Source organism: Puma concolor, chromosome C1 (genome assembly GCF_028749965.1).
Source record: "Puma concolor isolate L17-30 chromosome C1, mPumCon1.1.hap2, whole genome shotgun sequence".
Taxonomy (NCBI): Eukaryota; Metazoa; Chordata; class Mammalia; order Carnivora; family Felidae; genus Puma; species Puma concolor.
Window position 1 is genome coordinate 167,336,083 of NC_141674.1, and position 13,192 is coordinate 167,349,274.

The 13,192-nt window shown below is 42.2% G+C and overlaps 1 protein-coding gene across 18 annotated transcripts in view; it reads left to right on the plus strand.

Annotated features, from left to right (window-relative positions):
- Positions 1 to 225: 225 nt before the first annotated feature.
- OSBPL6 (oxysterol binding protein like 6) overlaps positions 226 to 13,192 on the plus strand; it is a 213,549-nt gene continuing 200,582 nt past the window's right edge. For 17 of the 18 annotated variants that reach the window (XM_086718971.1, XM_086718972.1, XM_086718973.1 and 14 more), the window contains exon 1: positions 226 to 394. The gene's annotated coding sequence lies outside the window, so the exon portion shown is untranslated. The remainder of the gene's footprint in view (positions 395 to 13,192) is intronic. The other variant, XM_086718986.1, reaches the window with a different exon arrangement.

Sequence of the window (13,192 nt, forward strand, 5' to 3'; positions counted from 1 at the left end):
CGTCGGAAGCTCGGCGAACCCGGCCCGGAGCTCAGCGGGCGGCGCGGAGAAGGGGGCCGGCGGGGCGGGCGCGCAGCGGGAGAACCCGCCGCCCCCGGGGCCGCTCCGGCCTGGGCGGCTAGCGGGAGCCGGGGGCGGGGAGCCGGGAGCGCCGCCCCGCCAGCGCGCCCCGCCCGTGGGAGAGGAGGGGCTGCGGCGCGGCGGACCACTGGAGGCGCAGCACCGCCGCCACCGCCGCTGTCGGTGCTGGAGTCCGCGGCTCCGCGCAGGCGGCGCCCGCGCCTCCGCTCCCCGGCCAGCCCGCGCGCTCGTCCGCCCGCCCGCCCGCCTGCCCGAGCCGCCTCCCGCCGCCGCCGCCGCCGCAGACTCGGCGGCGCCGCTGCTTGCCCTCCAGGTAGGTGTCCTGGCGCAGGGGGACCCCGGGAGCCGCCACAGCGGTGCCCGCACCGCGGCCCGGGGGCATTGTGCGCGTCCGGAGGGCCGAGGACTCGGAGGGACGCGCGGCTGGGCACCCGGGCTTTGGGCCCTCGAGGCGTCGTCGCCCCCTGGGGGTTTCCCCGGCCGGCCGGTGGGCCCGGGCGGCGGGGGCGGCGATGCCTGTCCGGCCCTATGGCCAAGGTGGGAGGGGGTGTCTGGGTCAAGGTCCCCGTTCGCCGCCCTCCCTTCCCCCTCGTGGTTGGGGAATTCCGGCCGCCGGGCTCTCACGGCCGCATTCCTCCGCGCTGCCCCGCGCCCCCGCTCCCCCTCGGCTGCCGGAGATTGAAGCTGGGGCCCGGAGAAGGACTGATGTAATTGTCAGCGGAGAACCGAACCCGCGCGGTGAGAGCGCCGGCGCCCGCGCCTGCTCCAGCTAACGCCTACGCCGCACCTCCCAGCGAATCCGGGCAGCCGAGAGGAGCGGCTGGGGAAGTTGTGCATTGGGTTTTATTGTGCGCGTGCACTGCGGACTGCCCTCGCGGGGCACCCCTGTCCACCCGCTGCTGGCTCCCCTGCAGCTTTCCCTGCAGCCTTGGTCCACACCTCCAGCCAGGGCCGAGTCTGCCTTCCCTGGTTCAGACCGGGACAACGTTTGCATTGCAGTTAAGACGTGCTTCCCCTGCATCGAGCCGGGAGCTGCCCGCAGATCGTGTCGCCGGGGATGGTGGGGGAGGAGGGGTAGGGAGACCTGGGGAGGAAGCCGGGAAGAAGTCATGACACCAGCAGATTTTTCAAAAAGCCTCTACTGTTGTAGACACATTTGCGTGACACCTTTGAAGATGGTTTTGAAAGTTATGACCAGATCCTGATTTTGTGGCAATTCTGTGATATACCTGAACGGTAGCTTAAACATAGAGACCTAAAGCTGGGGAAAGCATTACATAATGGACATGAAGCAAATGACACGAAACTAAGTGAACCCACTGGGTTGCCAGATTCTTTCTTTCTCCAAGACGCAAAGTCCTATAGGTTGTTTCCTCCATATGAATTTCCTTTTTTTAAATCGCTGGACTAGTTTTGGCAAATTGTTATATTCACTTTTGTTTTGTCTTGTTTTGTTTTTCCTAAACAACAAAATCATTTTTTCTTGGACATCTTTTCTTAATTAAAAAATAAATTGCCTGCCAGCGGCTAGTTGTAGATCACAGAGCTGATTAATAAATGCAGTCTTTCTTCAAAGGTGAAATTTAAAAACATCCCGTCTTCATGTCATTAACTTTTTTTTCCTCTTGGTTGTGATTTTTCCTCCCTCCTCCCCTCCCATTTGTTTTTTGGAAGCATTTCTACAGTTTTGGGTACTGCAGGCTCACAGTGTTGATAGTCCTCAGCAAAGCTACAGCATTGCAGATACAAAGACTAATAATAAATGAAACGGGAGACCTCGCAGTAACTCAGAGTGAGCAGAGTTCCCAAGGTCGGAGGGAAGCTGCAGTGTAGCTCCCCTCTAATCACCTATGGAGACTCCGCATAGTCCTCGTTGAGTTAGAAGGAAGGCCCTGATTGGTGGAATAGTATTCCGGTTATTCTTTTACCCCGGGATTTCCTGTGTTTCCCCCTAAGAAGTAATTTTTTTTCCCCCTCAGAGTGGAAACAAAATATTTTCTAATGAAAATCTTTGCTTTTAGAAAACCTAAAAATCCAGTTTTTGCCCATAGTTTCAACTTTGACGTTGATTGACTCAATTGTACATTCAGTGGCTGGATTCCTCTTGGGATGTCTCAGTTTCAAATCATGGTGGTTCATCAGATGTCTCTTGGTATAGTGTCCTGTGATTCTGCCGAACTTTTGCAGGATCTCATAAGTTTTCTTGTCCCTGGATTGCTTTACCTTATGTTACCTTACTCCAAGAAGAAAGGTGAAGTCCTTCTAAGATGAAATATGTGTGGTTGGAGATCTGTAGTACCATTGCAGAAATAGAATTAGGTTAATGCATAAGTAGGTAAAAGTTTTATGTGACTTTATTCATGAATCTGCTGGATGAGGGAGAAGATTTAAATTTCATTAAAATGCCTTGTTTAGGTAGCATTCAGTAGTCACTCGATGGATAATAACTTATTGAGCATCTACCCGTTCAAGACATTGGTGTAGGCACTGTGGGAAATACACATGAGAAATAAAGATGACTCTGCCTTCAAGAATTTGTAGACTAGTTTGGGCAGATAAGTCATGAATTCTCAAAAGAAAGATTTTTTTTTTTTTAATTGCAAAGGTTAAGTAATAATTATAATACTTTTTTTTTTTATTTTGTTTTTAATCTTCCAAAAAAGGTCTCATACTACCCATTGACTTCTGGTAATTTTTTTCCATTGAACATATTGTCACCAAGATTCATCCATGTTGTATACAGCTGTAGTTCATTCACTTTCATTGCTGCACATTATTCCATTATGTGTCTATAGTAATATGTTTCCCTGTTCTTCCAATGGCCTTTTTTTGTTTCTACTTAAAAAAAAAATTTCTAGGTGTGCTTCTCTGATCATTCATGTTTCCCAGGGCACAGTGCAAGTGTTTCTTTTGGGTAAATACCACTGTACAGAATTGTTGATTTGTAGGATGTGTGAGTTCAACTTACTAGACATTGCCAAATTATTTCCCAAAATTGTTATACTAATTTACACAAGCCAGGGAAATAAGCAAACACAAATCATCAAATACAAACAAGCATTTATATATGTGTATGTGTTGAAATGCATGTTAGTTACTTAGTTTGTTTTAAAGCAAGAGAATGATAAACTTAAAACCTAGGATAGCAGTTGTCTTCTGGGAGGACCAGGCAGATGTCATGAGGAGGAATACACAGATGGATGTAAGTTATTGGTAATGATCTAATAGTTAGAGTTGGTGGTAAGTTCTTAAGTGATCATTATATTTTTTTTTTTTAAAGGGGGTCATGCATAGATCAGTAATAACTTAAAATTCTAAGGAGAAAGAAAATAAGGACAATATAGAGTTAACACAAGGCAGAACAGGCTACTGTACTAAAAGACCCACGAGATGTCAGCTGAGGGACAAGGAAGCAGTCCCTGTGCATAGGCATGTATTGCATAGAGTTCACAGCAGAGGCTTACAGGGAAGATGAGCAGGAAGTGGCCTTGCTGAGAAGAGGAACTTCAGCCATCTTGGACAGAGGAAATGAACACAAGTGGAAACAGCCATGGGAAATTTTCCAACAGTGAACCACTCTAAGAGTTTATTAAAAAGTCTGGAAAACTGATAGATTGGCAGGTGGGGGTGGGAGGGGGAGAGATTCAGGCAGGATACTGGCTAGGAATATCTGGCTGATTGAGATGAGAGTTCTCCACTTGGCGAGAACTAAAAGGAAAGAATGGATTTTAAAAGACACTGGGAGGAGAATCCAAGACTTAAGATCCTAAGTAAGAAGAGGAGGAAGGAGTCAAAGATGTTTCACTATAATTAAAAGAAATAGAGAAGTTGTGGTAGGAGATTTTAATAGGATTTAGACGTGTCAAGTGTGGGGTAGTAGATATTCAAGCTCATGTTTGAAAATGTGAGCATGGAGCTGGTGGGCAGTTAGGACACTCACAGTGAAGAATGTGATTTTCTTTTTTTTTTTTTTTTTTTTTTTTTTTTCAACGTTTTTTTATTTATTTTTTTTGGGACAGAGAGAGACAGAGCTTGAACGGGGGAGGGGCAGAGAGAGAGGGAGACACAGAATGGGAAGCAGGCTCCAGGCTCTGAGCCATCAGCCCAGAGCCCGACGCGGGGCTCGAACTCACGAACCGCGAGATCGTGACCTGGCTGAAGTCGGACGCTTAACCGACTGCGCCACCCAGGCGCCCCTAGAATGTGATTTTCTAATGATGTATCTGTTGCACGTGGAAGATTATCTGAGAGGGAAGAGTACATAAAATTCATCTGTGTAATTTTTTATTTACTTGTGTAAAGGAGGTTAAGGATTAATGGTTTAAGGTGTGAAGAAGATGTTTTGGCATTGGCAGTGAGTAGGGTTCATGGAATTGAGAGTGTACTGGCATCACAACCACAAGGGTTGAAATCAAATCTTTCTGGACAGTTTACTAGTTGTATGTAATTTGGGGGGAAAAACCCCTCTGATCTTCAGTTATGGCACATCTAAAATGAAGATACTAATGGCCACTTCCCATGGGTGCAGGGAACAAGATGTGATTGAGGGACTAGAGTCTTTAGGGCTCATGTTTGCTTTCATGCTATTTGCCATCTAATGTTGGAAAGTAATGGCGCATGCATTTATATTCTCTGATATATACTCCATTGAAAAAGATAAAGGGTTTCAATCTTTTAGGTTCTCTTCATTATAATAAAGAGTTGCTTGTGCCCTCCTGTGGGGACAGGATAAGGCTTTTTATTTCTAGGGCTATTCTGGGATAATATATAGGGTCACTTTGATTGAATACTATTTTAGCTGGCATTTTTTCTTTTTTCTTTAATTTTTTTAATGTTTTTTAATGTTTTGAGACAGAGAGAGACAGAGCATGAACAGGGGAGGGTCAGAGAGAGGGAGGCACAGAATCTGAAATAGGCTCCAGGCTCTGAGCTGTCAGCACAGAGCCCAACGCAGGGCTTGAACTCACAGACCGCAAGATCATGACCTGAGCCGAAGTCAGACGCCCAACCGACTGAGCCACCCAGGCACCCCATAGCTGGCATTTTAATTTGTAAATATTATGATAGGTATTCAGCATTTTCTCATCATATTTTAAAATTCCTTTTCTGATTTTACATATATTTCTTGATGTCTTCTCATCCTCTCTAATGTTATTTTCTCACTGATTTTGCACCAGCTGATACAATGATTAGTGGCTGTATAGTTTTCTCCAAGGCAATCTAGTCCTCAATTGCCTTTCCTTGGCATAGTGATTTGGAGAACATCTTGACATCTTGCTGGTGGTTCCAACAGCAGTTGAATGGAATTGTGGCAGTATCTTAAAGAAAAAAAGAAAAAGGAAAAGATAGACCTTCCAAAGGAAAAAGGTTGTTGCTTACCATTATAGTCAGAAATGATCCAAAAGCTCCTAAGAGAGTAAAGGACTCTCTCTTTACTCTCTCATGTGAATGATTAGTCACATTCCTTGCTTCAGCTACACCTTCCCCACATCCCCTCAATAGATACAAATATTTAATGATTTGAAAACCAGGGTGGACTTAGTAGCTTTGGTCAAAACAATGAGCTAAAATTAATTTTAGGGATAACTGACATGATACACATCTCAGTTAGTGAAATTGGCATGGTTTCTGGCATGGTTCTGAGTTTCCAAGAACTTTGGAGGCAGTTTTGCATCCATCCATTCAGTTACCAAACCCTGAGCTGATCACTTTCACAGAGAAGTGACCAGAGTCTGTGGGTCTTATGTGAAGGTGACATGGGCCATCAAGTGCCTTTCTTCTTCATTCACGTAGCCTTTACTGAGCACCTACTATGTACCAGACACCATATTAAGTGTTGGGTCGTAAACCTTTCTGCCCTCAGGGACCTACCCAAAACAGAATCTACCAAAAACAAGTCACTATTGAATATGTATGCATGTGTGTGGGGTGGATCTGGCTTTGGTTTTAGAATTTGCATGAAGTATCTATTTTTTCTTTTGTTCCTTAAACTTTTTCCAGATTTATGTTTAGACCTCCTTGAATTGAGAGTGCTATGGGGAAAAAAAAATGCAGTGCCTGCAAAGAACAGTTACTTTAAATGTACTTCTGTTTTATCGGCTTTTTAAAGCAGAAGGTTTTAAACTCATGGTAAGTCCTTTTGTCATGGACACTTAAATGTTGTCAAATAGGAGAAAGGGATCAGGAAAGGGAGAGCTGGGTGAGTGAAGTCAGATGTGTAACGAATGGAGTGTGTCCTAGTGCTGAATTGGTTTTTAAAGGGAAAAATAGAAAATAGACAAATATGAATGTCTATTAAAAGATCCAACATAGTATTATAGGGAATTGAATATACTGAATCATGGTGGTCTCAAGATGATGTTCCTGTTGAATTATATGAACCCTTTCTCTTTGAGTTTATGTTCACTTACTTGGTACAGTAGTGTAGTTTTTAAAATCAGTCCTTTTTTTTTTTTTTTTTTTTGAAAGTTTATCTCTGTTTCTTAGTAATCTCTAACCCCAACCTGGGGCTTGAACTCATGACCCTGAGATCAAGAGTCACATGCTCTTTCGACTGAGCCAGCCAGGTGCCCCTTAGTATAGTTTTTATACTAGAATAAATTATAATGTAAATGTTAAATATCTGTAAACTGTAAGGATTACATTAACTAAAGAAAGCAGAACAATCCGATGACTCTTTCTGCTACTGCTTTGACAGTTTATGAAAGTAAAACCTACCCTTTGTGATGGTATTCCATCTAACAAGGCCAGTGTCTCCAAATCTGCAGTAAGCTGTCAAACAGCAGAGCTAGAGAGGAGGCCAAGCCAAGTAGCTGAATATCCAGGACTATCTAAGGGAAAATTGGGTTAGAGAGAGTGTTAAGTAGGTGACTAGGTTCTTAAACTTCAAATAAGTTTAAATAAGTAAATATGTAAACAAGTTTACGTAAAAGTAAGTTTAAATAAGTACCTTAAAAATTTTTTTTAATGTTTATATTTATTTTTGACAGAGAGAGAGAGACAGAGAGACAGAGCATGAGCAGGAGAAGGGCAGAGAGAGAGGGAGACACAGAATCCGAAGCAGGCTCCAGGCTCTGAGCTGTCAGCACAAAGCCCGACACGGGGCTCAAACCCACAGACCGCGAGATCACGACCCAAGCCAAAGTCGGATGCTCAACTGACTGAGCCACCCAGGCACCCCTAAATAAGTACTTTTAAATAAGATACTGGCAGATTGTACTTTGAATGTGTTTCACCAGTGTTGACGCTGGGTGCAAAAAATTCATGATTAATACACCAAGAATTATCTTCTGCTTTAGAGACGATGGATTATATTTTTCTCTACTCAAGAAAACCTATATATGAATTTATAAAATATATGAAGAAAATACTCAGGCACTAGAAATACTTATCTTTGCTTGATGTGTTGCTGCTTGAATGACCTTCATATTGATTCATAAGATGTTAGAGCTGAAAGAAGTTTAAGAGGTCTTCTACTCCGGGGGCACCTGGGTGGCTCAGGTGGTTGAGCATTCAACTTTGGCTCACGTCATGATCTCACGGTTTGTGAGTTCAAGCCCTGCAATGGGCTCACTGCTGTCAGCACAGAGCCTGCTTCAGGTCTTCCGTCCCCCTCTCTTCCCCTTCCCTGTTTGTGCTCTCTCTCAAAAATAAATAAATCTTAAAACAAACAAAAAACATCTTCTTTTCCAGCCTCTCCTGTTTTCCAGGTGGATAACCTGAGGCTTAGAGATTTGCCCAGTGAGGTGCAAGCCCCATGTACAAATATAGCTAGAAGATAATGTGCCAAAGAATTTGCTTCTGTTGGGGATAACAGGAAATAATGCTTTTCCCTAAATTATGGGTAAATGAATGAGAAAATGAACCGATAGCAACCTCTCCAGTGGAATTTTAATCCTCTTTTGCATCATTCTCCTTCTTGAATGTCTGGTATAGAAAGTGAAATCATACATATATCCATTTTTAATTTTTGGGGGGTGGGTTTAGAAAAAAGACTTTGTTCTGAGGGTATGATGAGAAGAATGAACACTACAAATATCATTATTCAAAAATTTTGGCTGTTTGCTATTTTGATACTCATAGCTTTGTCTTTTAACTCCATGGACAGGAAAGGATAGAGAAAAATTAAATTATCCAGTGCTGTGTACTTTTCTATCTCTTTTCCTTTGTCATTCTCTTTCCATATGCTAATATAAGAGACAATCAACGTGTGGAGGGAATGGAGTCAGGAATAGAACATTAACTTCTACTTTTTGATCTTGCATCATATTGAGGCAGTTCTCACCATAGATCTTGAGACAGACCTACCCACCTTTTGAAAAGAGTGTGGAAGTAGAAGGGAGAACAACAGCAGTGTATTTTTAGAACCTTTTTTTTTTTTTCCAAAAGTCAAACCTAAAATAAACCTGGCCTCAATTTTTAGCCATAGGTTTATTTTACATCTCCTATACAGTACCTAAGTTTTATCCTAATTTGAACAAGCTACTTTGATTTTTTGTATATTGTACAATGTTGCTATAAGTAACAAACTATCATCAATGACTAAAGTTTCAAGAATAAAGTATGTAAAGGAACACAAAAAATTAAAAAAAAATTGTTTCATGTCATTTCTGGAGATGAAGTCTGATTTTTTTTATTTTAAATTAAGATAACATTTTTGCTTTCTGTTTATCTGTAGCAGCTAGACAATCTTTTGCATATTCGCACCCCATCAGGCAACAATCTGAGCAGTTTTTGTTGTATAATTTTCCTAGAATAGAAAAAGCAGCACAGTTTGAATGGCATGTTGATTATGAAAAGACATTAATGAAATTCTTTTTGATCTCAGTAAACTTCAAATGGAAGCAAGAACTATAAAAAGAGTGTGAGCTCCAAGGTAGGCCAAGCAAATGTAGGGTTCACGTGAAACTCGGTGAAGAAAGTGAGAGAGCAGCAAGCAAGGTCTGAGAGAGCTCAGGGTGATGGAGGAGGAAGGTCAGGGAGGGAAGGACATGGGTATTCTATCCCAGCTTGTCTTATAGTCTCATTTCAGTCCCAGCTGATGGAAATCAGATACAAGGGAAGATATCTGCCTCTACACTTAACAAAAAAATCAACTTCGAACTATCTTGAAGAATGCAGAATAAGTAAGATAAGTGGTGATAAATTAAATTCCATTTAAGGAAAAATATTATCTGTACAGAGAGAAGATAAACATGGCCACATGAGAAAGAAACTGTATCATGTCACAGACAAGGCTTAATTCCTCAATATCCAAAGAGCTCCTATAGATCAACAAGAAAAATAACTGTTAATCTAACAGGAAAGAGGGGGCAAAGGAACAAACAAATAGTTCACAGAAAAGGAATTACAAATGGTGCTTAAAAAGATGAAATTAACTCATGATAAGAGAAATGCAATTTTAAACTATTTAACCTATTAAGTTGGCAAAGATCTTTGATGTTTATTAATCCCTTATGGTGGCAAGGCTTTAGGGAAGCTGAAAGGCTCATATACTATTGATAGGGGTACAGAATGGTACAGCATCTATGGATACCAAAATTAAAAACTCACCTACCTTCTCATCCTGGAAAATCTAAGAAATTTTTTTTTGTTCTTTTTTTATTTTATATTTTTAATTTATTTGTATTTTTTAAGCATTTATTTTTTTATTTTTTTATTTTAATTTACATCCAAGTTAGCATATAGTGCAACAATGATTTCGGGAGTAGATTCCTTAATGCCCCTACCCATTTAGCCCATCCCCCCTCCCACAACCCCTCCAGTAACCCTCTGTTTGTTCTCCATATTTAAGAGTCTTTTATGTTTTGTCCCCCTCCCTGTTTTTATATTATTTTTGCTTCCCTTCCCTTGTGTTCATCTGTTCTGTGTCTTAAAGTCCTCATAGTGAAGTCATATGATATTTGTCTTTCTCTGACTGACTAATAAGAAATTTTTCTATAGTTCTACTTGTACATCTGAAACAAATTTGCACAAAGATGTCCATTGCAACATTGTCTGTAATGGCAAAAGACTTAGGGAAAGCTAAATATCTATTCATATGGGATTGGTTAAAAAATTATGAGCAGAAACAAAACTAGGTAGCTGTTAAAAAGAGTGAGATTATTTTATATTTGCTGATATGGAATGATCTCTAAGATATAATAAGGGAACAAATCAAGGTACAGAGTGGTATATGGCCATTGGTATTAAATATGAGTTTATAAATATGTGTTTATGTGTAAAGACTATGTCTAGGGCACCGGGGTGACTCAGTTGATTAAGTCAACTTTGACTTTGGCTCAGGTCCTGATCTCACAGCTTGTGAGTTCAAGCCCCATGTCGGTCTCTGTGCTGACAGCTCAGAGCCTGGAGCCTGCTTCGGATTCTGTGTCTCCCTCTCCCTGCCCCTTCCCTGCTTGCACTCTGTCTCTCAAAAATGAATAAATGTTACAAAAAAAATTTTTTTTTAAAAAGACTGTCTCTGGAAGATGACACAAGGAATTGCTAACAGTGATTGACTCTGGGGAAGAAAATTGGACGGTTGGGTGGGGATGAAAGGACACTTACTTAGGACACTTATTTAGTATATCCCTTACTTTTGAATTTTTAAGCATATGAACATATTATCTATTCAAACCAAGTTAATTTTAATATTTCTTTAAGAGGTGCAAACTTCAGTTATAAGATATTTCAGTCATGGGGATGCAATGTACAGCATAGGGAATATAGTTACTAATATTGTAACAGCTTTGTATGGTGACAGAAGGTAACTAGACTAATAAGTGGGATCATTTCATAATGTATAAAAATGTCAGATCATATGATGTACACTTAAAATGAGTAGTATATTGTCTGTCCGTTATATTTCAGTAAAGTCTTGAGGATCACTTGTACTGATCAAGAATGTTGAGTAGTTGTAACCAATAGCATTGCTTTGGAAATGTGGGGCCCATTCTGGACTGAACATGGTAGTTGCCATGAAGACTCACCCTTACTACTACTCTGACAGGCTACAGTCCAAAGAGGAGGGAAATCACAAGTGGTTGCCCTTTGGGACAGAGTTGTCATGCATCGGTTTGCTTGGTGTCCCTGGTCTTGCCACTGGGCTCCCAGCTAACTGTTCTCACTGGGAGGGAGACCCAAGGAACGCTGATTAGGAACAGGGTGCAGATGAGAGTTCAGAGAGAGGAGACATTGAAGGAGATGGTGGCAGAAACCTGAGGCTGCAAGAATGCAGACATGGAGATGGTATTAATTGCTACTCTGACTCCCTCAGAGGTGGTTTACAGTGGTAGTACAGAGAAAAATGTTATGTACGGGTCGCAGCCATTTTTCCTGAGGTGTGATACGGTGTCTAGGAATATGCATTTTTATTTTTTTAAGTTTATTTGAGAGAAAGGGAAAAAGGGGGGAGGGGCAGACAGAGGGAGAGAGAGAATCTCACGCAGACTCTGCACTGTCAGCGTGGAGTCTGATGCAAGACTTGAACCCACGAACTGTGAGATCATGACCTGAGCCGAAACCAAGAGTCGGACACTCAACCGATCGAGCCACCCAGGTGCCCCAGAATATGCGTTTTTTATTTAAAAAAAATTTTTTTTAACGTTTATTTATTTTTGAGACAGAGAGAGACAGAGCATGAATGGGGGAGGGTCAGAGAGAGAGGGAGACACAGAATCTGAAACAGGCTCCAGGCTCTGAGCTGTCAGCACAGAGCCCGACGCGGGGCTCGAACTCATGGACCGTGAGATCATGACCTGAGCCGAAGTCGGACTTTTAACTGACTGAGCCACCCAGGCGCCCCCAGAATATACGTTTTTTAAAGTGCCCTTGGTTTTGGGAGCTCGTTCTAAGAATCACTGGTCTCTTCCACCCTCCTTGTTGTATAGATAAGACTCTCCCCTTCATACCTTGAAATATCCATTCCTCAGAATATTTTTATAATCTCTAAAACCTTTTCTGGTGCTCTACTGTTAAACACATGCTTTCTTTAGGGGGATTGTTTCATCATGCCTTTGCCATCTTAGAGCCCACAAAGGGATGCTGAATATTAAGGTAGAGATTAGTAAGACGGAGAAAGCCAAGGTAGCAACTGAATAGTTAGTGGGTCATAGCTTTGGGAGGAACAATAATATGCTGATATGAATTTAATAAGCAATGATATGAATAGTTATGAGTTATACTAAAGGAAAGGAAAACTTTGGTGATGATCGTAGGAATCATGTTGCAAAATACTTTTTCTAAAAATTGTTACAGGGGCGCCTGGGTGGCTTGGTCGGTTAAGCGTCCGACTTCAGCTCAGGTCATGATCTCACGGTCCGTGAGTTCGAGCCCCACGTCGGGCTCTGTGCTGACCGCTCAGAGCCTGGAGCCTGTTTCAGATTCTGTGTCTCCCTCTCTCTCTGCTCCTCCCCTGTTCATGCTCTGTCTCTCTCTGTCTCAAAAATAAATAAACGTTAAAAAAAAAAAAATTTAAAAAAATAAAAATAAAATAAAAATTGTTACAATCCTTTTTAATTATCATTATTATGGTTCTTTGAAAATTAGTTTGTTAACTAAGTAGAAAATCCGGATTTCTAACCAACTTGGGGTAAAGCAGCCCTCAGTCCCCTAGGTCAGCCCATCTCTGGCTGTTGCAAGGATGCTGCCCTTCCCTCTCCCCACCCAGTGGCATTTTGTCTCTTCTCAGCTTCCATCACCGGCTCTTGCCCTTGCCACACACAGGTCTCTCTCTCCCATCACTTCCTTCTTGCCCCCTCTTACCTTCTCATTCCTGAAACCCCACAGCAGTCACTGTCCCCTACAACTCAGAGGCTCCTTCTTGTTCCTGTTCCACCATGGGTCTTCCCTTTGGCCGCCCCTTGCGGATTTTGTCCTCCCAAGTAAAACAGCAGCTTCTTTTTTAGGGCCAGTTTATACTTGCTGAGAGTGTGGGAGGTGAATGGTCATTTGGCATTCTTTAATCCTGTCATCTTTCTCAAGGTCATCAATTTATTTAACAGAATATTTCTTGATCACCTACTGTGTGCCAGGCTCTGCTTTGAAGTCAGAAAAGGCCTCTTCGCTCATGAGGCTGATGTTCTAATGAAGGAAGGCAGTCAGTAAAAGTAACTGAAAAATAAAAGACAGT